The sequence below is a fragment of the Rhinopithecus bieti genome, unplaced genomic scaffold (assembly GCF_001698545.2).
Source record: "Rhinopithecus bieti isolate Rb0 unplaced genomic scaffold, ASM169854v2 scaffold_21726, whole genome shotgun sequence".
Classification (NCBI taxonomy): domain Eukaryota; kingdom Metazoa; phylum Chordata; class Mammalia; order Primates; family Cercopithecidae; genus Rhinopithecus; species Rhinopithecus bieti.
In genome coordinates, this window is record NW_016811100.1 from 1998400 (window position 1) to 2020352 (window position 21953).

Consider the following 21953-nt stretch of genomic DNA (forward strand, 5'->3'; position numbering starts at 1 on the left):
TTTTTTGAGACAGACTCTCACTCTGTCACCCAGACTGGAGTGCAGTGGTGTAATCTTGGCTGGCAGCAACCTCTGCCCCCTGGGTTCAAGTGATTCTCCTGCCTCAGCCCCCACCTAGTAGCTGGGATTACAGGTCCACACCACTACTCCCAGCTAATTTTTGTATTTTTAGTAGAGACGGGGTTTCTCCATGTTGGCCAGGCTGGTCTCGAACTCCTGACTTCAAGTGATCCACCCGCCTTGGCCTCCTAGATTTCTGGCATTACAGGCATGAATCACGGTGCCCGGCCAAATGCTATATTTTCTAGAAATTGGATGTTTTGTTGAGATTGACTGAAAGTATGAACCACAGGGGTGCAGAGGAAGCATTGACAAGGGGAGTGTCCTAGCATTTTTGTAGGACAGGTCTTGTGTTCATGAAATCCCTAGCTTTTGTTTGTCTATGAAAAGTCTTCCTCTCTCCTTCATCTTTGAAGGATATTTTCACTGGATTTACTATTCTACAATAACAGTTAACAGTTGTTTTTTTCGTTTGACATTGTCTCCTGTCCTGTAAGGGTTCCACTGAGAAGTCCGCTGCCACATGTATTGGAGCTCCATTGAATATTATTTGTTTTATTTATCCTGTCACTTTTAGAATCCTTTCTTTATCTCTGGCCTTTGGCAGTTTCATTATTAAATGTCTTCAGATAGACTTACTTAGGATAAATGTGCTTCGTGTTCTATAACCTTCTTGTACTTGGATATTGATATCCTTCTCTAGGTTTGGGAAATTCTGTTAGTATTCTTTTGATGAAACTTTCTACACTTCTCTCTCTCTCTCTCTCTCTCTCTACATCCTCTTTAAGGCCAAGAACTCTTAGATTTTTCCCTTCTGAGGCTGGCTATTTCCCAGATTTTGCATGCATGTGTTATTCTCATTTATTCTTTCTTTTGTCTTCTCTGGCTGTGTATTTTCACGTAGCCTCTCTTCAAATTCACTAATTCTTCTGCTTGATCAATGCTGTTACAAAACTCTTATGCACCCTGCAGTGAGTCAATTGCATTTTTTAACTCTAGAGTTTCTGTTTGATACTTTTAAATTATTTCAATCTTTTAAAAATTTATCTCATAGGATTCGGAATTCCTTCTGTGTCATTATGAATTTTGTCGAGTTTCCTCAAAACAACTCTTTTGAATTTTCTGTCTGTAAGTTCACATATCTCTCCATAATGTTTCACTGGTGCCTTATTTAGTTCATTTGGTGAATGCATGTTTTACTGGATTGTCTTGATGCTTACGGATGTTTATCACTATCGAGGCATTGAAGAGTTAGGCATTTATGGTAGTATTTGCAGTCTGTGCCCATTCTTCTTGGGAAGGCTTTCCAGGTATCCAAAGTGACTTGGGTGTTTTTATCTAAGTGTTTGGTTACTGCAGCCATATCTGCCTTAGGGGGAACCCCACGCCCAGTTTTTATCTAAGTTTTTGGTTACTGCAGCCATATCTGCCTTAGGGGGAACCCCACGCCCAGTAACTCTAAGGATCTTGATGACTCCTAGAAGTACTGCCTTTGTGGTCTTGGATAAGATCTGGAAGAATTCTCTGGATTATCAGGCAGGGACTCTTGTTCCTTCCCCTTACTTACTCCCAAATAAACAGAGTCTTTCTCTTTGAACTGAGCTTCTAGGGCTGGGAAAGGGGTGACACCATCATGGGGACTCCACCGAGTTAGGCCCAAAGCCAGCACAACACTGGGTCTCACCCAAGGTCCACAATAACCACTGCCTGGCTATTGCCTTTGTTAACTCAAGTTTCTAGAGTTCTAGAATCTGCTGGTGGTGAAACAATCCAGGCTTTTATCTCAACCTTCAGGGCTTCAAGTGTCCCCTGATCACAGTTAGGTCCAGAGATGCTGTCTGGCAGCCAGTCCCTGGAGTCACAAACCTTAGGTATCAACCTGGTGCTCTTTTTTATTGTGGTTCAGCTGACACCAAGGCAACAAGAAAAAATCTTTCCCACTTTTCCCTTCACTTTCCACATGCGGAGGTGTTGCTCCCACTGGTCACCACCACCCAAGCCTGTGGTGAGTAATGTCTGATTACCACCAATGTTTATTCAAGGCCCACGGGCTTTTCAGTCAGCCTGTGGTGAATGCTTCCAGGCCTGGAACTCTCTTTTCAGAGCAGTGGGCCCTTCTTTGACTCAGAGTAAGTCAAGAAATACTGTCTAAGAGCCAAGACCTGGAATTGGGAACCTCAAGAGCCCACTTGGTGCTTGATATGGTTTGGCTGTGTCCCCACCCAAATCTCATTCTGAATTGTACTTTCCATAATCCCCACATGTTGTGGGAGGGACCTGGTGGGAAGTAATTGAATCATTAGAGTGGTTTCCTCCATGCCATTCTCATGACAGTAAGTTCTCACAAGATCTGATGGTTTTATAAGAGGCTTTTCCCTTTGCACTTGGCTCTCATTCTTCTCCGTCCTGCCGCCCTGTGAAGAAGGACTTGCTTGCTTCCCCTTTTGCCATGATTATAAGTTTCCTGAGGCTTCCCCAGCCCCACAGAATTGTGAGTGAATTTAACCTCTTTCCTTTTTAAATTACCCAATCTTGAGTATGTCCTTATAGCAGCGTGGGAATGGACTAATACAGTAAATTGGTACCACAAAGAGTGGGCCATTGCTGTAAAGATAACCAAAAATGTGGAAGCAACTTTGGAACTGGGTAACAGGCAGAAGTTGGAACAGTTCGGAGAGCTCAGAAGAAGACAGGACAATGTGGGAAAGTTGGGAATTTCCTAGAGACTTGGAGGGCTCAGAAGACAGGAAGATGTGGGAAACTTTGGACCTTCCTAGAGACTTGTGGAAGGGCTTTGACCAAAACGCTGATAGTGATATGGACAATGAAGACCAGGCTGAGGTGGTCTCAGATGGAGATGAGAAACTTGTTGGGAACTGGAGTAAAAGTCACTCTTGCTCTTCAAAGAGACTGGCAGCATTTTGCCCCTGCCCTAAAGATTTGTGCAACTTTGAACTTGAGAGAGATGATTTAAGGTATCTGGTGGAAGAAATTTCTAAGCAGCAAAGCATTCAAGAGAAAGCACAACATAAAAGTTTGGAAATTTTGCAGCCTGACAATGCAATAGAAAAGAAAAACTCATTTTCTGGGGAGAAATACGAGCCAGCTACAGAAATTTGCATAAGTAACAAGGAACCAAATGTTGATTCCCAAGACAATGGGGAAAATGTTTCCAGGGCATATCAGAGACCTTCATGGCAGCCCCTTTCATCACAGGCACAGAGGCCTAAAAGGAAAAAATGGGCCAGATCCAGGGCTCCCCTGCTATATTTAACCTCAGGACTTGGTGCCCTTCATCCCAGCCACTCTAGCCAAGGCTAAAAGAGGCCAAGTTACAGCTCAGGCCGTTGTTTCAGAGAGTGCAAGCCCCAAGCCTTGGCAGCTACCATGCAGTATTGGTCCTGAGGGTGCACAGAAGACAAGAATTGAGGTTTGGGAACCTCTGCCTAGATGGAAATGTCTGGATGTCAGGCAGAAGTCTGCTGCAGGGGTGAAGCCCTCATGGAGAACCTGTGCTAGGAAAGTGTGGAAGGGAAACGTGGGTCAGAGCCCCCACACAAAGTCCTCACTGGGACACTGCCTGGTGGAGCAGTGAGAAGAGGGCCACTGTCTTCCAGACCCTAGAATGGTAGATCCACTGACAGCTTACACCACGGACCTGGAAAAGCAACAGACACTCAATGCCAGCCCATGAAAGCAGCTAGGAGGTGGACTGTACCCTGTAAAGCCACAGGGGCAGAGCTGCTCAAGGCCATGGGAACCCACCTCTTGCAATAGCATGCCCTGGATGTGAGACATGAAGTCAAAGGAGATGTTTGTAACTTTAAGGTTTAATGACTGTCCTGTTGAGTTTCAGACTCACATGGGGCCTGTAGCCCCTTTGTTTTGGCCAATGTCTCACATTTGGAATAGGTGTATTACCCAATGCCTGTACCCTCATTGTGTCTAGGAAGTAACTAACTTGCTTTTGATTTTCCAGGCTCAAATGCATAAGGAAATTGCCTTGTCTCCAGTGAGACTTTGGACTTTGACTTTCGAGTTAATGCTGGAATAAAAGTTTAGAGGACTGTTGGAAGGGCATAATTGTGTTTTGAAATGTGAGGACATGAGATTTGGGAGGGGCCAGGGAGAAATGATATGGTTTGGCTGTGTCTCCACCCAAGTTTCATCTTGAATTGTAGATCCCATAATCCCAACATGTCGTTGGACGGAGCCGGTAGGAGGTATTTGAATCACTGGGGTGGTTTCCCCCATGCTATTCTCATGATAATGCGTAAGTTTTCTTAAGATCCGGTGGTTTTACAAGGGGCTTATGCATTTGCTTGGCTCTCATTCTTCTCCTTCCTGCCAACATGAAAAGAAAGAAAGAAGGACATGTTTGCCTCCCCCTTCACCATGATTTTAAGTTTCATGAGGCCTCCCCAGCCCTGCAGAACCATGAGTCAATTAAACTTCTTTCCTTTATATATTACCCAATCTCAGGCATGTCCTTATACCAGTGTGAGTATGGACTAGTACAGCGCTGTACCCTACTGTGCCTGAGCTCTTACCTATGCTGTAAGATAAAATACCCTTTTAATTTTCTCTTTCCTTTTCTCAATCAGAAATAGTTTCTCCCTATGGCCACCACAGCTGAGAATGTGTTAGGTCACACCTAAAGTAAGCACATCTCTGAGTCTCACCTATGGCCCGTGGTGAGCACTGCCTGGGTATCACTGTTGATTATTCAGGGACCAAGGACTCTTTAGTCAGCAGGTGATGAATCCTGCTGCGACTGAGTCCTTCCTTTCAAGGAAGAGGGTTTGTTTCCTCCCACCCCAGTGTATGTTTGGAAATGTCACCTGGAAGCTAGGGCCTAGAATAGGGGCCTCCATACTCTGCCTGGTACCATATCGTACTGTGGCTGAGCTAATACCCAAGTTGGAATACAAAGTCCTCTTTACTTTTCTGTCTCTTCTCCTCAAGCAGAGGGAAAGAGCCTCTCCTGGAGCTTCAAGTTGAGTTTTCTGGCATTGGGCTAAGGGTGACACAAGCACTCCTTTGGCCACCCCTGCTGGTATCTCACTGGGTCATATCCCCACCAAGTTTACTGGCTCTGAGCCCAGCACAGTACCAAGACTTGACCAGGAATTGCAGCCTTTGTGGCTTAAGCCACTTTTCAAAGTTATATAGGACCACAGAGTACTTTATTAGCCTGTGGTGGTGGAGCTGCAAGAATTCAGGTTCTAACCACTTGGATTAACAATTTTCCTCTTACTGGTGCTAGCATAATTGCTCCTTCTGCAGGTGCTGGCTGAGTTCTGCCTGGTGTTACTATCCGTTATGACACAGAAGCACTGAGTTCCAATTCAGAATCCCACAATCAGTGCTCTCTTCGTGCCCTAGGCACATAGATTCTCCATGCCACAGTGCTGCTGCTGGGTGGTGGTGGTGTGGGGGCAGCGTGGTTGCCTTTCCTACCCTCTTCAGTGCCTCTTTCAGTGATGCCAAGCTAAAACCAGGTACTGTAATTGCTCACCTGCTTATTGATTCTTATGAAGGTGCTTTTTTGTGTGAATAGTTGTCCGATTTGTTGTTCTGATGGAGACGATCATCAGTGGACGTTTCTATCTGGCCACCTTGCTCTGCCTCGACATTCAAGTTTTCTTGATGACCCATTCTCATTTTAGAAGCTCACTGATTTCTCTTTTCTTTTAATTAACAAGCTATTAATAATTTACACCATATAAGTTATTACTTGGCTGTAAATCATTTTTAAACCAGTATCCAATTATTTGAAATTTATGAGTCTCCTTTCTCCAATAAGAATATAAGTTCTTTGATCAATATGGCTCACTACAGTAAAACCAAGGATAATTTATCTTAGTTACCATAATGTTTAATGAAAAATATTGTTTCAAAGTTTTTCCAAAGAGAAGTCACTCCTTATACTGAGTGTCTATCCTCAGTGCCTAACATGTGGCTGAGTACATACAAGGTATTTAATAAATGCTTATTGAACTGATATGGGCAACTACTTAATATTTAACTCATGTATATAATTTCATTCCTTATGCTTTCAATGTCTTAAAATGGAGAAGGCCTCACCTCACCTGAATTTGTCTGCTGTAAAATGCGAACTATGTATGTGAGCTCTTAAGAGAGAACTTACATAAATTTAAGAAATATGTAAAAGTTAGATCATGCCCAAGATTTGTTTTTCAAACATAAGAAAATAAAATACATCACTGAGGATATAAGTCTTTTATGAGTCTTTTCTTCCTCATAAAAATAAAAGTAAGATACTTTAGTCACTTTTTTTTTTTAATAAATATACATTTATATTTGGAAGCTGTTGCTTTCTGGGCTATAAAATTTGCTTTATCACTGGCCCTAAGAAAGACCTATAATAATAATGTTACAATGTTATGTTTCAAAACATCATATTTATATACATTGAGATACCATTTACGTCATTTTTAGACCTCAAAATATATTTTAATGAATCTGTTGATTTATATGAAGTATTTATGCACACTAAATACTTAATAATATTCCTCTATTAGGTGTTCCTGTCTCTAACTGTGCATCTGAAAAGGGGAGTTGAATTTTTCTCAAATTCTTATGTGATCATGGCAAATAAATTAAAATAGACAATTCTGTTGTTCCATATGTAACTTTCTAGAAACTCTTTCATGAACAATATTCTTTTAGAATAAGTTTCAAGCAATGTTTAAATTTATTTCAGTTGTAAACAAGATATTTTCCTTTATCATTATCAAATTAGCCACAATGCTGATACTGTCATCACTAGCTGAATTAGAATATTTGTAACAATATAGACATTTGAACATAAACATTTGCAATACTTTTCTATTTAGGATTCTTTTACTGGACGTTTAGGTATTCATTTTAATTGACTTTCCAAATATGACATGCTTACTGGAATAAAAGAAAATAACAGTAGGCATTAACAAAGTAAAAAACTCATAAATCAACCATTCAGAGATAAATGTATTAATATTTTAATAGATTTTTCCAATATTTTATGTGTGTATATGTATATATATACATAAAATATATGTGTGTGTGTGTGTGTATATATATATATACTTGCATGCTTTTTTTCTATCTTTTTGGATCATGGTATATAGAGAGTTTTAAAAAATTAACATTGCATTGAATTTATTATCTGACAAGACTACATAATTTGCTTTTATTTATTTATTTATTTGTTTTTTGAGACAGAGTCTCGCTCTTTCACCAGGCTGGAGTGCAGGGGCGCGATCTTGGCTCACTGCAACCTCCGCCTCCCGGGTTCAAATGATTCTCCTGCCTCAGTCTGCCGAGTAGCTGGGGCTACAGGCATGCACCACCACACCCAGCTAATTTTTGTATTTTTAATAGAGACGAGGTTTCACCATGTGGGCCAGGATGGTCTTGATCTCTTGACCTCATGATCCAGTCACCTCAGCCTCCCAAAGTGCTGGGATTACTGGCGTGAGCCACCGTGCCCAGCCTGACTAGATAGTTTTCAAAAATATAATGTTTAAGCTTATGCCTGTAATCCCAGTGGTTTAGGATGCTGATGTGGGAGAATGGTTTGAGGACAGGAGTTAGAGACCAGCCTAGACAACACAAAGAGACCACGTCTCTACAATACACACATATTTGATCTATGTGGCGGCATGTGTAGCTACCAGGAGGCTGAGACGAGAGGATCACTTGAGGCCAGGAGTTGGAGGCTGCAATGATTTAGGTTCGCACCACTGCACTCTAGGGTGGGTAACAGAGTGAAACCCTGTCTCTAAATACATGTATGTTACAGAGTGACATAGGATTTCACTGTATTATAGTCTATATATTTACCCATCTATTTTATTTACTTTCACTACATATTTTAGATATTATTGTTTCCCATTTTCCTTTTATGTAATAAACTTTGAACACAAAATTTTGAATATAGCTCTACTTATTCATCCCACTACTTATTACAGTAGAATTTAAGTGGAATCATCATCTCTCAGAATCTTGATCAACACTTTCAAAATATATTTTTAAAGGCTGTGCAAATTTATACATCCATCTAGGGCCAATAGCTGTATTTCTGTATATATATATGTGAATATATACAGCCCTTGGAGTTGTGCAGTGTGCAGCCCACAAAACTGAACTGGTGATTTTACTCTCGCCTGTAGAGTATGACTGTACCCATCTCACTATCACTAATATTAAATGTAATAAATTTAAAATTATTAATAGTATAAAAGGTTAAAAATAAACATGTTTCTTATTGAGCACTCAAGTTCAATTACATTTAGCAGAGATCTTATAAACTGTGGTATAAACATTATAGACATTTATTTTTTCTCACTTAGTGGTTTAGAGGAAGTACAGGTGATTCATGTCTGGCAATAGCTTTTTCCACCATGTTGTTGAAAGATCTCTGTGGCTGTAAACTTTTTGCTGTCACCCACTTGGTCTAAGTTAGTACACCACTGCCTTTACTGTGTCCAAACAGCATTATGGAGGAAAGTGAAAAAGTGAAGGGAGGTAGAATTTCCTTTCTATTTAAGGGAACAATGCAATTTTCTTTATGAAAAATTTCTAACTTTGTTTAAAATCTTCTGTTCACATTCATTAGTCATAAATTAGTCACCTAGACAAATCTAATTGTTAGAGAAACTGGGAGATGTAGTGTTTATTTTGAGTTTGTCAAGATCCAACTGAAAACTAGGAACTAAATATTGGTGAAAAAATAGAAAAATGGTTTTGAAGAATTATTACTCTCTGCTGTACAGTGAATCTTACATTTGCAATATATTTGATCACTGGTGAAATTGACATTTTTTCATGCATTTATGTAATTTTTTATATCAATTACACATTAGTGCTCTGTGCTATTTTTGCCACAGAAGTGTTTTAAAATACTTTTGGAAAGGGCTTTCTGTTTAATATTTATATTAACTTGTTCTTTTTTTTTTTTTTTTTTTTTGAGATGAAGTTTCGCTTTTGTTGCCCAGGCTGGAGTGCAGTGGAGCGATCTCAGTTCACTGCGACCTCCATCTCCCAGGTTCAAGCAGTTCTCCTGCCTCAGCCTCCTGAGTAGCTGGGATTACAGGCATATACCACCACACCCAGCGAATTTTGTATTTTTAGTAGAGACAGGATTTCGCCATGTTGGTTAGGCTGGTCTCGAACTCCTGACCTCTGGTGGTCCTCTTGCCTCAGCCTCCCAAAGTGCTGGGATAATAGGCATGAGCCACTGCGCCCGGCCTATGTTATCTGTTGTACTCATTTTAAGTATTATTATTGTACTACTTTTTATTTATTGGAATTTTACAGGCCTATAATCACATTTTTATTATCATTATACTTAGAAAGTTTTCTATTCCCCAAGATGTTAATATTCATTAATATTTCATTATAGGATTAAATAAATTTAGATTTTATTTAAAATTTTATTTTATCTTTAGGCTTTTGTTTGTTTTGTTGTTTGCTAAGGCTAAGAAGAAAATATCCAACTTCAGAGTNTGCTAAGGCTAAGAAGAAAATATCCAACTTCAGAGTTTTTTAAAATACTTTTCTTTACTAATTTTGAAATTATTTAACACTAAGTAAAAATTCAGAAGATTTTATATTGTGCTCATATAGTTTACCATGTTTTTTTTTGTTGTTGTTGTTCACTACCTTATAGTCCTGGCTCACTTTTTATTAAATATTACAAAATTATACACACATGATTTTAAAATAATAAGGTTATCCTCCAATATTTAACAACTTTTAAAATGTTTGATGAGTTTTTTTTTTTTTTTCAACTCTTTTTAAGATACAGGGAGCACATATTCAGGTTTGTTACGTGGGTACATTGCACTCAGGTAGTGAGCATAGTACCCAATAGGTAATTTAGGGACCCATATCCGCCTCCCTCCCTTCCCCCTCTGTAGTCTGCATTGTCTATTGTTTCCATGTTTATGTCCACGTGTGTTCAATGTTTAGGTCCCACTTATGAGTGAGAATGTGTGATATTTGGCTTTCTGTCCCTGCATTAATTTCTGATCCTGGTTAGGATAATGGCCTACAGCGCCATCCATGCTGCTGCAAAGGACATGATTTTATTTTTTTTTTTTGTGGCTGTGTAGTATTCATGGTGTGTATATGTAACATTTTCTTTATCCCATCTACCACTGATGGGCACTTAGGTTGATTCCATGTATTTGCTATTGTGAATAACAAGGCAATGGACATGTAAGTATATGTGTATTTTTGGTATAATGATCTATTATCCTTTGCATATATACACAGTAATGGTATTGCTGGGTTGAATAGTAGCTCTGAAATTATAGAACTGAATGAAACTGAGATGTAAGTATTGATACAAAAGATCAGTGAAACCAAGAATTGGTACTTGGTACTTTGGAAAAAAACAAACAAGAAAAGATTGATAGACCATTAGTTAGATTAACAAAGAAAAAAAAGAGAAGATCCAAATAAGCACAATCAGAAATGATAAGAATGACATTATAATTGATCCCACAGAAATATAAAAGATCCTCAGAGTATACTATGAACAACTCTATGCACATAAATTAGAAGATCTAGAGAAAATGGATGAATTCCTGAAAACACATAATGTCCCAAGACCGAATAAGGAAGAGATTAAAACCGTGAATAGACCAATATCAAGTTCAAGTTCCGCTATTGAGTCACAAAAAAAACAAAACAACAACAAAAAAACAGTGAACTTACCAACCAAAAAAAGCGCTGGATGAGATGAATTCACAGTTGAATTCTTCCAGACATGCAAAGAAGAGCTGGTGCCAATCTTACTGAAAATATTCCAAAAAATGGACGCAGAGGGGCTCCTCCCTAAGTTTTTCTATGAAGCTAGCATCAGCTTAACACCAAAATATGTCAGAGACACAATAACAGCAATAACAACAAAAACTTTAGGCCAATATCCCTGATAAACATAGATATAAAAATCTTCAACAAAATACTAGCAAACCAAATCCTGCAGCATATCAAAACATTTAACACACCATGATCAGTCAGGCTTTATTCCTGGGATGCAAGACTGGTTTAACATACAGAAATCAATAAATGTAATTCACAATATAAACAGAATTAAAAGCAAAACTATGACATTCTTTCAATAGATGGAGAAACAGCTTTTGATAAAATCCAACATCCCTTCATGATAAAAAGCCTCAACAAACTAGGCATTAAAGGAACACACCTCAAAATGGTAAGAGCCACCTATCACAAACCTACAACCAACATCATATTGAATGGGCAAAAGTTAGAACTATTAAATCCTCTTGAGAACTTGGAACAAGAAAAAGATTCCCACTCTCAACACTCTTATTCAACATAGTACTGGAAGTCCTACTCAGAGCAACCAGTCAAGAGAAAGAAATTAAAGGCAACAAAATAGGAAAAGAAGATGTCAAACTATCTCTCTTCCCTGATGATATGATTCTATATCTAGAAAACCCTTGAGGTGATGTTAAAAGACTAGTAGAACTGATAAACAATTTTACTAAGGATTTAGGTTACAAAACAGTGTACAATAATCAGTAGCATATCTATACACCAATAATGTCCAGGCTAAGAGTCAAATAAAGAACACAATTCCCACCTCTACAATAGCAACATAGAAAATGAATTACCTAGGAATACAGCTAATCAAAGGGGTGAAATATTTCTACAAGGAGAAGTACAAAACACTGGTGAATGAAATCAGAGATGACAGAAACAAATGGAAAAACATTCCATGCTTGTGGATTAAAAGAATTAGTATAGTTAAAATGGCCATATTGCCCAAAACTATTTACAGATTCAATGCTATTACTACAAAACTACCAAAGTCATTCTTTACAGAATGAGAAGGAAAAAAATAAAAACTATTCTGGAATTCATGTGGAACCAAAAAAGAGTACAAATAGTTAAAGCAATGTTAAGCATAAGGAACAAGGCCAAAGGCATCACACTACCCAAATTTCAACTATACTATAAAGATATAGTAATCAAAATAGCATGGTACTGGTACAAAAAGAGACACACGAACTAGAGGAACAGAATAGAAAATGCAGAAATAAAGCTACAAGTTTACAACCATCTGATCTTCAATAAGGCTGACAAAGAAAACAAACAAAAAACAAAACAAAACAAAAAAATCAGTGGAGAAAACTCTTCTTATTCAATAAGTAGTGCTAGAATAACTGGCTAGTTACATGCAGAAGATTGAAGCTGGACCCCTGCCTTTCACTATATACAAAAATTAACTCAAAATGGATCAAAGATTTAAATGTAAGACCTCAAACTATAAAAATTCCAGAAGAAAATCTTTAAACAGACAATCTACAGGATGGGAGAAAATATTCCCAAACTATGTATCCAACAAAGGTGTACTATCCAGAATCTATAAGGAACTGAAATCAACAAGCAAAAAACGAATAACCTTGGCTGGATGCGGTGACTCACACCTGTAATCCCAGCACTTTGTGAGGCAGAGGCAGGTGGAACACTTGAGGTCAGGAGTTTGAGACCAGCCTGGCCAGCATGGTGAAACCCCGACTCTACTAAAAATACAAAAATTAGCCGGGCTTGGTGGTCGGTGCCTGTAGTCCCAGCTACTCGGGAGGCTGAGGCAGGAGAATAGCTTAAACCTGGGAGGCGAAGGTTGCAGTGAGCTGAGATCATGCCACTGCACTGCAGCCTGGGCAACAGAGCGAAACTCCGTCTCAAAAAACAAACAAACAAACAGAAAAAAAGAATACGCCATCAAACAACAACAACAACAACAACATAAAAACCTCATGAAAAGATGGGGAAAGAACATGAATGGAAACTTCTCAAAAGAAGACATACAAGTGGCCACCAAACATATAAAGGATGCTCATCACCAGTAATCATCAGAGAAATACAAATTAAAACCACAGTGAGGTACTGTCTCACACCAGTCAAAATGACTCTCATTAAAAAGTCAAAACCGACAAATGCTAGCCAGGCTGTAGAGAAAAGGGAGCACTTATACACTGCTGGTGGGAATGTAAATTTGTTCAGCCATTGTGGAAAGCAGTTTGGAGATTTTTCATAGAGTTTAACATCTCTTTAAGGACTATCAGTTCTATTTTGTTGCTTTCTCCAGGGCTGGTGTTCAGTCAGGGCACATGTCTGGAGTGTGGTATATTCTACCAGGATACATTCTGAATATTTGGGACAACTGCCACACCACTTGTTAAATATTTTTGATTATCACCCTTGGGTCTATTGGTTTTGCCTGAGCCTCACATTATGTAATTTTCTACCTTATTATGTTGAATTATTAAGTGTTTTCCTATGTAGAGGGTATTAAAAGATCAATAAATTTTAAGGCATTTTTTATAACTTTGGTTTTCTATTCTATTTTAATCAAGAGCTAAATAAATAGAGGCTAATGTCAAAACTTGATTATTTAAATCTCTAAATATATTCAAGGAAAAAACTAAAGTATAAAATTCAAATCAAGTTTTGACTAAGCTTATATTCTTTGTGAAAGAAAATGTTTAGTTGTCTCAGAATAAATGTACATTTTAATAAATAAAAAATACCATAATATAGGAATGTCTTTATATTACTTTAGTATACTTTAAACAAACCCCAACATAGGAGATGATATAACTTATGATTTATTAATGAGTTATAACTTCTTATTCTAATAAATTCCAAAATATTTAATTTTATTGCTATATGCTTTTACAGAAAGCCTTATGTGATTTTGTTTTTTATTATTTTTCTCATTAATAGGAACTTATTTATATATTTAGACATAGATAATAAATTACTGAGTAGTACTTGAATAAATCAGTAATGACCAAAATCTGAAATAAATGTTGATAAAGCTTTGGAATATCTTTTTGTACTTCTGTGTGCATATGTATATCTTTGATTTGGGACTTTTTGTAAAATAAGCCACCTGAATACTATTCAGGATGAGTAAAGACATTTTCTGTTTTTCTACCTTATGCCTCCATTCCTGCCTGCAGTACAGACTATATTTACCATAGATTGCTTTATTTTAAGCTGTATAATAAGATTTTCTTTAAAATGTGTTACTTCTGTTTCAATGGGATTTTCTGTATACTGTGTAAATAGGAGTTGCATTATCCGTGAAGCAAATATAATGTATGGTTGTCAAGACACTTGAAGATTTGATTAAGTTTTCAAATATTTCGCCATTTACATTGAGGAATTGGAAGTGTGGAAAAAAATCAACAATACTGTTCTTTTGATGCTTTATTTTAGTATATAATTGCCTCTTAATAAAATATGTCATGTGACGGTTAGCAACAGTTCTGCTGTTCATCGCATGAATGCAGAAGATTTGATAAGAGGAGTTGAAGCAGTGTGAACAATGATTCAGCTTTTCTAGATGTTTTCTACAAATTCGATCCAATTAAGTACAATAAATACTTCTTCAACTGGCCTTATAAAGCTTTTACCTGAGTTAGATATAGGTAAAAAGAACTATATTTCATGAAATCTCCTATTGTTCCTTTTGTTTCAGGGCCTTAGTCAGCAGTCAGTATTTAATTATGATACATGAAATGCTATTTCTTTTAGGTTAGAGGTAATAAGAAAAATCAACAAATATTAGGAAACATGTTATATACAGCAGTAATTTATCATATATACTTTTTAAATATTATCAGAGTGGAAATTCAGAGACTGACAAGGACATTTACCCAGCACACTTTCAAGTCAGTCATTCAGTGTGTAGTATTAGGATCATGTATTTTGAAACCTACGTATTTTGAGTTGAATCTCAGGCAACTATCTGACTGATCTAGATATCATCTTACTCATCCGTGAATTGGAAATTAATTAGAAATATTATATACATCTACTTAATAGGCTTGTAAAGCTTGAGATGTTAAATAGATAATGATGATGATGAGAGAGAGATCAGAAAAGTCTGGATTATAATAAGTGCTAAATAAATAGTAATTCTTCATTATTATTAGCATCATCATCATCATCATCAGTTGTCTACATAGTTGTCAAGAAGCTGAGCATCTTGGCTTGCCATATTTTTATTTTCTAAAATAGTAAAGTGATTAGTGATACATTAAAAGCTAGTGTTAACTACATATAGACTCCAGTCTTTCAACACCTTCATTTTTTAATTGTGGGTTACATATTACAGATGATTTAAGGTTCAGTTTTGCAGTAAAGCACTTGTTGATGTGTATGCATATCTCACAAGGACATGTTGAATGTAATCTACATTTATAACCTATGGAAACTGCTTCTTCCTTTTGCAGGTACAAATGATTCATTATAATAATTTTATTAAGAATTATTATTATTATTATTATTATTTTGAGATGGAGTCTCGCTCTGTCGCCCAGGCTGGAGTGCAGTGGCGCAATCTCAGCTCTCTACAAGCTCCGCCTCCCGGGCTCATGCCATTCTCCTGCCTCAGCCTCCCAAGTAGCTGGGACTACAGGTGCCTGTCACCACGCCTGCTAATTTTTGGTGTTTTTAGTAGAGATGGGATTTCGCCGTGTTAGCCAGGATGGTCTCGATCTCCTGACCTCGTGAACTGCTTGCCTCGGCCTCCCAAAGTGCTGGGGTTACGGGTGGGAGCCACCGCGCCCGGCCTAAGAATTATTTCTTTTCATACTCTTGAATAATGAGTACCCTTTTCTCTGCCCCCTCACTGCCATGTCTAAGATCTTGATCTTAACCTTCCTGGGAAAATGTGGGGGCTTATAAAGACATCTGCTCCACTCTTTGCCTTCCAGCCATCTACCATCTGCAATTCATACTCATTACGGATTCAATAGCTGTATTCAGTCAGTATCTTTCTTCCTCTAAAATAATCACATTTTAGTTTCTTACAGTTTTGTGAGGGTGAAGAAACCCTAGATGTTTTCTTTTGCATTATTTTCTTCCCTTGCCTTGGCTTTCCCTTTTTATTCTCCTTCAAAAAAGTTTTCATTTTTCTCTAGATGGTCTCCTAATGTGTCTCCTTTGAGCCACATTTGTTAGAATGATCTTAACCTGTTCTCCCAGACAGCAGAGCTTAACAAAAAAGACCAGTGGATATTTGATGAATTTTGAATTTTAATTTTTGTGGGTACATAGTAGGTATACATATTTATGGGGTACATGAGCTGTTTTGGTACATAATAATCACATCACGTAAAGTGAAATATCCATCCCCACAAGTATTTATCCTTTGTGTTACAAAAACTCAATTATACTTTTTTAGTTATTTTGAAATGTAAAAATAAATTATTATTGGCCAGGCATGGTGACTCATGCCTGTAATCGCAGCACTTTGCGAGACCAGGGTGGGCAGATCTCTTGAGGTCAGGAGTTGGAGACCAGCCTGGCCAACATGGTGAAACCCTGTTTCTACTAAAAATACAAAATTAGCTGAGTGTGGTGGCGCACCATTAATCCCAGCTACTTGGGAGGCTGAGGCAGGAGAATCGCTTGAACCTGGGAGGCGGAGGCTGCAGTGAGCTGAGATAACGCCACTGCACTCAGTCTGGGTGACAGAGTGAGACTCCATCTAAATATACATAAATACATACATATATACACATACATATATATACACACACACACACATATATATACATACACACATACATATATCTGACTATAGTCACCCTGTTGTTGTACCATCAAATACTAGATCTTATTCATTCTTTCTATTTTTTCACACCCATTAACCTTCTCCACCTACATCCCCATCCTCCTGACTACCCTTCCCAGCCTCTGATAACCATCCTTCTGCTCTCTATCTCCATGAGTTCAATTGTATTGATTTTTAGATCCCACAAGTAATTGAGAATGCAATGTTTGTCTTTCCGTGCCTGGGTTATTTTACTTAGCATAATGACTTCCCATTCCATACATGTTGTTGCAAATGACAGGATCTCATTCTTTTTTTAGGGATGAATAGTACTCCATTGTGTATAAGTACCATACTTTCTTTATCCATTCACCTGTTGATGGACACTTAAGTTGCTTCCAAATCATGACTATTATAAACAGTGCTGCAGCAAACATAGGAGTGTAGATATCTCTTCCATATACTGATTTCCTTTCTTTTGGGTATATACCCAACATTGAGCTTGCTGGAACATATGGTAGCTCTATTTTTAGTTTTTTGGTGAACCTCTAAACTGTTTTCCATAGTAGTTGAAATAATTTATATTTCTACCAAGAGTGTACAAGAGTTCTCTTTTTTTATTTTGTTTTGTTTTGAGACAGAGTCTCGTTCTGTCGCCCAGGCTGGCACGATCTCGGCTCACTGTAAGCTCCACCTCCCGGGTTCACGCCATTCTCCAGCCTCAGCCTCCCAAGAGTTCTCTTTTTTCCACATTCTCACCAGCATTTTTTATTGCCTGTTTATTGGATAAAGTCATATTAATTGGAGAGAGATGATATCTCACTGTAGTTTTGATTTAAATTTCTTTGACAACCAGTGATGCTCAGCATCTTTTTATATGCCTGTGTGCCATTTATTTGTCTTTTTTTGAGAACTTTCTATTAAAATCTTTTGCTTATTTTTAATCAGATTATTAGATTTTTCCTACAGAGCTGCTTAAATTCCTTGTATATTGTGCTTATTAATTCCTTATCAGATGGGTAACTTGCAGGATAATGTTTTACTAAGGAATATAATCAAGAAAGAAAGGATGAAGAACAGTAGAGTGAAGGAGAGAAGTGAGAAACCAATGAGATCAACTTCTATTTTGAGTATGACATTTTGGTATCTCCTTAAATTGTTCATCCAAAGCAAGTGCTTCACACCTCACTCACCTCTCCCCAGTTACAGCCCTGATTGAGAGGCATTATCAGTTCAGATGCCAACAGATGCAACTGGTTGTCTGATCCAGGAACTCTGTTCCCTAAGAAGTGTAGACTGAGTCTTGGGATCACCCATCAGTGGGGAGTAAAGAGTACCTCTGTGAAGATGGTCAAAATCACAGAGCTATCATAAGAGGCAAGTGAATCTAAGAAGATGTGAAATGGTGATTAAGAGATGTACAATCCACTCTTCACACAACTCAGCTACTTGAGTGTCCACCATATATCTGGCTCTCATAAAAAAAGATAAGAAGAAAAAATGTCCTTACTTCTTCTCTGATAGAGATGAAATAAATCAATTATTTTCAGAGGAATTCCTTTAAGGTAGTGGCCAGCTGCACCCTCTGAAAACTTAATGCAAGTGGGCTAGGAGATTGGCTATCGCTCCCATTACTATAGCTGGTCCTGGGGCTGCAACTGGTCTTTGCCATCTCCCCCCTTCTACCACCCAGTCTAGATTCCCTTCATCTTTAGCAATTCTTTGACTGGTCTGGGTGATTTGTCTCATGGAATGATGCAAATCTTCATTTCAGAGTTGTCTAAATTATTACATTTTTCAGTGTTCTCGGGACATGGTTATTACATTCTCTATTTTGCTTTCAAAACTAGAGGTAGAAGCATCAAGTATTGTCGCTTTGAATCCCTTGAGTATTACTTGTCTCTGCCCCCATTGCAAAGCAGCAACCCTGACTCTTTATGCTAATCATGGAAGTTAGCCTCCTCTAGTACTGCAACTGCTTTATTTGCTCATAGATCCGCTGGCACGAAGAGTATTGTATGGACCAAGGAAGGTTGTAGCTTCAAGTTTAATTGTACCCTTAATATGTTCTCTCGCAGAAGCATTTCTCTCCTGGGATACAGGATCTCTTGCCCTACATAGCCAAAACTTGCAGAGATGGGAAGCATGACTACAAGTGGGTCATGGAGTGGTGGTAAAAGGAGCCAGTCTTTCTTCTATCTTTTGGTTCAAGACCCAAGTAGTCTAATTAAAGGGACATAGGACTATATACTGGCCATTGATTCAGTGTGTGTACTGCATTCTGGAAGTCAACACCTTGACCCCACAGAGTACTCATTTTAAGCTTGTACTGTAACTGAGATCATAGGAGGCAATTTCATCTATCTCTGAGGTTGACTGCATGTGGGTGATTGGTTGCCTGAATTCCATGTACATGTCATTATTGGTACACTTCCTTTGCTGTAAATTATGTCTTTTCCAGTGAGGCAATGCTATGTGCAATATAACATTGATAGTTCAGGTGCATCTTTGCAAAGTCATACTACATGGCCTCTCCCACCCAGGAAAGAACTCTGTAAGAAGGCATTACATTTGATAAGGAGAAATCACAACTCTCCAGGGTGTAAAAGTTCTGATGTGATTTACCTGCCAGTAAATGGCCAGATGGTATTCTCAAGTAATGTTGTCATAGAGAGGGCTCAATGTAAGTTTTTGCTGCTAATAGGTTGTACATTAAGTGGTGACAAATAGATACATCTTGTAGAGAAGGAGTCCGTGTTATTAAGTGTACTTATGAAATTTCTGTCTGCTATCATGGTTACTCTATTCGTGGTTTTGTTATAGCAGTCCTGAGATAATCAAGAAAAAATGCTGGCTGCCATTCACAGGAAGAGTCTTCCTATTTCCTGGTGGTTTGGAGCTCTGACTTTGGGAGAAATTCTCCAATGGACATTAATATGTGACACAAAGATTAAAATGTTTACATCTCTTCCCATAGGTCCAACCACAAAGGCCATCTCGAGGTGCCCATCCTTGTTTTTTCAATCTTATTCCTTTGAAGCCCATGTTCAATTAATCAAGCCATTTCCCACCACCCAATAATTTATGCATATCTACAGTGAAGGACACTTCTAGTTCTATATAAAGTAGTGACCAAATTTACAGCCCACAACCATGTCACCTGAGAACATTTCCCTTTCCTAGTATATTTTAGGAGGGGAGCTGTCACGTGTCAGCAGTCAATTTTAGCTAGCAACAACATGTCGTCAATGAGCCAGTCTAGAGTTCTTTTTTCCCTATCATTTTGTTGTAGGAAATCTCTTATGAGTCATGGGTGTGAGCAGAGGGTAGATAAAGTAGGCATTATGAAATGTACCTGTTCATATAATTTACTCATGCTTTCTGGACCTACTCAGGCCCAGATCTAGATATATAATTTCACAAAACAATGGACTATTGCTATGCCCACTTAAACTCATGCCTCAGCAGACCTGATTGTACTCAACTTAAAGGGTGATTCCAATTACATAGTCAATTATATTCCACAGCCAAGCATTCATTTTTAAAAATGTAATTGGTATTTCTGTGTTACACATTTTAATGCTTAAGTATCAGAATAATGAGTCCTAGGGTTCACCAGGATTCTTTTAGGTGAAAATTTTGTATTTCTTTCTGGAGCCATGACTGTAAGCCTATCAACAAAACCTGAGATACAGAAGTAACAGAAAATATGGAGTTTATATAGCCTTTTAAAATAAGTGTGGCCAGTTTTACAAGTTTAGCCTTTGTGACATTGTGTGAAACTACTCAAATAGCCATCTAAAAGGATGTGTTTTGGATTAAGTTTGAAAATTTATATTAAGATTAACCAGATTTCAAGAAGAAATAAATGATCTATGTATTGTAAAAATAGAATGAAAGTAAGAATTAGATCATTTTCAGATAAATTTACACAAATCATAAATTAGTTTAAAAAATTTCAGAAAATTTAATTGTAATGTGATTCTTAACAAAATTTAGCTGAAATATGGTTTTGGGTAATAATCACTTTTTATTCAACAGAGTCCAGAGATTAGACAGCTATACTCCACAGAAATGGCATAAACACCAAAAGGAAAACTTTAAAAAATTTACTTCATCAGATGACTATATCAGGTCTTAAACATGGCAGATAATCCACTCATCATTCTTAGGCATGCAGCCTACCACACAACTTTGGCAAAGAAACACCACACAAGGTTGAGGATTATAAACCAGAGCAGCCAGGTGCCCAGAAGGTCAGTCCTTACCATGAAGTGGATATTTCTTCTATCCTTCTTAGTTCCTCCGAGCTACTTGGCCCTAAGCAGAGAGCATCAGTTCTCCTATGCCTCTTGGTACTAACCTCTGGCTGTAGCCCAACTAGGCAGGTGTTGCAGATAGAAGAGTGTGCCATTGCTGCAGGGTCAACTCTACCAGATTCTTTGTCTCTACTTCAGTGGAGTAGTGAGCAAAATGTCTTGCAGGAAGTCTGTGCCAACTTTTACTCCTATTGACAGTTCCCGACATACCTGTCTTACTGTTTCCTCCCTGACACAGTTTGCCTTAATTCAAGTCTAAGTGTGTATGTACTTTAGCAGTGCAGGAGGAGGATCTAATCCCCATGGCTTTGCTTTTTGAGGAAGTAGCCTATATGGGGAATATACACACCATCTCCCTGGGGTGGAGCTCATTTTTCTGTATCAGCTGAAAAGGCTGCGGGAGGATTTGGCTGTCAATCAGAGTCTCTCTCTCTCTCTCTTTCTCTCTCTCTCTCTATATATAAATATATATATAAATATATATATACACACACACACATATATATACACACACACACACGAAGAATTAGCCAGGTGTGTGGCACATGCCTGTGGTCACAGCTACTTGGGAGGCTAAGCTGGGAGGATCGCTTGAACTCAGGAGGTCGAGGTTGCAATGAGCTAGGATTGCACCACTGCATTCCAGCCTGGTGACAGAGTGAAACTGTATCTCAAAAAAAAAAANGGGGAATATACACACCATCTCCCTGGGGTGGAGCTCATTTTTCTGTATCAGCTGAAAAGGCTGCGGGAGGATTTGGCTGTCAATCAGAGTCTCTCTCTCTCTCTTTCTCTCTCTCTCTCTCTATATAAATATATATATAAATATATATATACACACACATACACACATGTATATATATATATATATATATATATACACATATAAATATATATATACACACACATACACACATGTATATATATATATATATATATACACCTTTCTATGGCTGTGAATG

The 21953-nt window shown here is 38.0% G+C and overlaps 1 protein-coding gene and 1 long non-coding RNA gene across 3 annotated transcripts in view; both read left to right on the top strand.

Annotated features, from left to right (window-relative positions):
- NKAIN3 (sodium/potassium transporting ATPase interacting 3) overlaps positions 1-21953 on the top strand; it is a 751259-nt gene that overhangs the window by 139923 nt on the left and 589383 nt on the right. The gene's annotated exons all lie outside the window — the stretch shown is intronic.
- Positions 5449-21953, top strand: part of LOC108543167 (uncharacterized) — a 50924-nt gene continuing 34419 nt past the window's right edge. Inside the window, exon 1 of the long non-coding RNA XR_001889504.1 lies at positions 5449-5561. This is a non-coding gene — a long non-coding RNA (uncharacterized LOC108543167). The remainder of the gene's footprint in view (positions 5562-21953) is intronic.